A 3,805-nucleotide genomic window follows, 5' to 3' on the forward strand; every position below is an offset into this window, starting at 1 on the left:
AACTGTCACACACACACACACACACACACACACACACTCACACACACATACACACACACACACACACACACACACACACACACACACACACACACACACACACACACACACACACACACACACACACACACACACACACACACACCATGAGTCTGCTCTACCCACATATGCATCTATGCAGCAGAGCGAGCCCTGCACATGGATTTACCTGCACACACGCCTCATGTGTGATTTGTCACCTTGCTGGTTTGACACTGTCATAAACTACAGAGTGTGAGTAACACGAACCCAGTCTGTGCATTGAATACAACCAAATGAAGTGCTGCAAACCCAGCAGGAAAGATATCTGGAACCGCTTTTCAGCACTTCTCAAAAATTCATGCAGCAGTCCTTGAGGTATTTCAAAATCACGTGCTGATGAATACTTAATAACTGGAATTGTAACAACTAAAGCAGGCTTTAATTTCCAGCATGCATCACTGCATAAATGAGGTTTTCTCAGTGCGCTAACTGGTCGAGAATGAAGTTGTTAATCAGGATGTGTCAAACTGAGTCTGAGCTTGGCTTTGCTGCAGCTCAGCGCTGCAGACTGATTACCCTCTCACAGCACGTGGGTTAGTTAGGAGATGTGAATGAAAAATGTCTTCTGATGAGCATTTCATCACATCTGTTTGCTACTTGCAAGCATTTACAAAGATCACCATCGTGCCAGTTCTGTAAACCTGACACAGATCTATGAAAATAATGTTTTTCTGCCTGATTTGATTATTTTTGGTCAGGTTGTAACCTGCAGTGAGGCTGTTGCAAGTGTGAGACCGATTACCCTCTGAGTCGTGTGAGTGAGTGACTCCGAAAAAGGTTCATCAAAGAAAAGACACGTCACGTTGAGGAGCGGATGGCGGCGGACCATGTGTGGTGGAGCAGATCAGGAGGCGGGAATGCCGGCATGGATAAAAATAAAAATGTTTTAATGGCAGAGCGGGAACGACAGACCAAAACAACGCTGACAACAAACAACGATCCGACAAAGACTCAAACGAGACGGGAGGTATAAATACTCAGGAACACCTGGGCAGGTAAACAAGGGGCAGGTGAAACCAGTAGGGACTAATAAAGGGAAGGGACACAGTCAGGGAGGCAGGAGCAGATTGTGACAAGACAAGGACAATGGACCATAGTCAGATTTTTAGATTAATTCATTATGCACACTCATTAAACGGCCTTCTGGAGAAAACACAGGTCCAAATAAGAACAAACATCAGTCGTGCTCATGGACCACATTTCTCCTCCAGTAATACCTCGGCTACGTGGCTCGCACCTCTATAGGTCAGAGGAACCGCAGTCCTTCACAGAAGTGTGAGAACAATAATAGTGTCAGCGTTGTGAGGGCATGACTCAGCGTTTGAATCTACCATCTGGCATCAGAGGAATAATGTCAGAGAGGAGTTTTCTGCTCAGGTGAACACATCTACTCCCGGTCGAGGCGTGCTCTTATTTTCTAACTGAAAGAGAGTGGAGCAGGTGTGCAGAATGACCACATATCCAAGAGTAATCCGGGGAAACGCAGCATTAAACGGACGAAAAACACCACGGGAACCAGCAGAGTGGATCATCAAACATCAAGTGCACGATCGGTCAGTTATTAAGTATTTAGTCTTCATCACGTGTCGCCTGATAACTAATCCATGTTGTTGAGCTTCAACTTATCATTTCTCTTCATGTGGTGGTGTCAAAAAGCTGACCTGAGAGAATGTCGATGAAACTCTGCTGGAGGGACTCAACGGAATAAATAGCTTTATAACAAGCAAATAAATAAATAAATAAATAAATAAATAAATAAATAGCTTTATAACAAGCAAATAAATAAATAAATAAATAAATAAATAGCTTTATAACAAGCAAACAAGTAAATAAATAAATAAATAAACAGCTTTATAACAAGCAAATAAATAAATAAATAAATAAATAAATAAATAAATAGCTTTATAACAAGCAAACAAGTAAATAAATAAATAAATAAATAGCTTTATAACAAGCAAATAAATAAATAAATAAATAGCTTTATAACAAGCAAATAAATAAATAAATAAATAAATAGCTTTATAACAAGCAAATAAATAAATAAACAAACAAATAAATAAATAGCTTTATAACAAGCAAATAAATAAATAAATAAATAGCTTTATAACAAGCAAACTGTCATGAACTCCTCCTCTTAACCTCCTCTGCGGGCCGGGCTGGCGCTGCACTCCAGTTCCCAGCATGCCTGTCACCGACGCTTCCCGGTGACGTCATCCCGCTGAGCCTATTTAAGGACCTGTCACAGCGGAGCCGGCACTCAGTCATCATCTAACGATAGACGCCAAGCCATTCTAAGACCTAAGACACTAACTCTACAAACCATACGGGAAGAGAACTTCCCACGCTGCCACATATCAGTCTCCATCCACCACTCTCTCCGCGCCTGGGTCTCATAACCACTCCAGCTCAGCCCACCGAACCTGACAGGATGACTGAGTCCCGAGTAGACCCAGCGGAGATCGCACAGCTGCGAGCTGAGGTAGCGCAGTTGCTCAGCCGAGTAGAACGCCAGGAGGCGGACAACGCCCAACTCCGTGTGGAGAACAATCAGCTGCGTGCTGTTACTGATCGCCTCGCATCCAAACTCGATTCCGTCACCGAACTGGTAGTCCAACTCTCCTCAGCCCTCCAACGACAGTCATCTGCCACTCCTAACGTGGTGGAGCCGTATCTAAGTCTCCCAGAGAAATGGGATGGGATTAAAGGATCCCCGGAGAGCATGTTGGCCGTTCTGTCAATGACTTTTGAGTGTCAGCCGGCACGCTACCCGACTTCCTGCTCTCGCGTGGCTCTGTTAACCTCCCTGCTGACTGGGCGAGCCGGTGAATGGGCGGCTGCTCTGTACCATCAGAAGTCCCCAGTCTGCAACGACTATGAAGCCTTCGTGAAAGAACTGAAGAAGGCATTCGTTCATCCCAGCAGCGAGGTCGCAGATGAGACACGCCTGCTCCAGCTTCGACAAGGCTCTCAGACCGTGGCCAAATTCACCTCACGCTTCCGGACCACCGCTGCCCGTCTAACCTGGGGTGATGCCGCGGTGAAGGCTGTGTACTTGGAGGGATTGTCACCCCGCATCCGTGAGGGCATGATTGGTCACGAGGCTCCAACCACCCTGGACCAGGCGGTGGACCTGGCTCTCCAGCTGGACCGCTGCCTCCTCACCAGACCAGGAGTGAGGGCGGTTCCCGTACAATCCCGAACTTTCCCCCGCCGTCAGGAGAACCAACCCATGGAGGAACCCATGCAACTGGGTCATTTGCCCCCCGAGGAACGGGCGCGCCGTTTTCAGGAGGGACGATGCGCCTATTGTGGGGCTCTGGGTCATCCCCGTGCAACATGCCCCATACGCCCGGGAAACGGTCCCTCCGGGTCGGTGTAGGTGCTGCCTCACTCGGAGTTTCCACTCATGCAGCTCCTCATCACACCACCCTCTCGGTCTCCTTCCAGCTGAGCCAAGGACCGGTCCCCCTGGTGGCCCTCCTCGACACCGGAGCTGCAGAAAGCTTTATCGATCAGGGGTTGGTCAACCGGCTCAAGATTCCACTCACCCTCCTCGATCATCCCGTTCCCGTCACCTCAGTGGACGGGCGCCCTCTCATGCCATATCCGATCACGCACCGAACCCAGAACCTCCGGATGACCATCGGAGAACATGTAGAGACCCTTCATTTCTTGGTCATTCACGCCCCTACGACTCCTCTCATTCTGGGTCATTCCTGGTTCC

Source organism: Nothobranchius furzeri, chromosome 5 (assembly GCF_043380555.1).
Source record: "Nothobranchius furzeri strain GRZ-AD chromosome 5, NfurGRZ-RIMD1, whole genome shotgun sequence".
Lineage (NCBI taxonomy): Eukaryota > Metazoa > Chordata > Actinopteri > Cyprinodontiformes > Nothobranchiidae > Nothobranchius > Nothobranchius furzeri.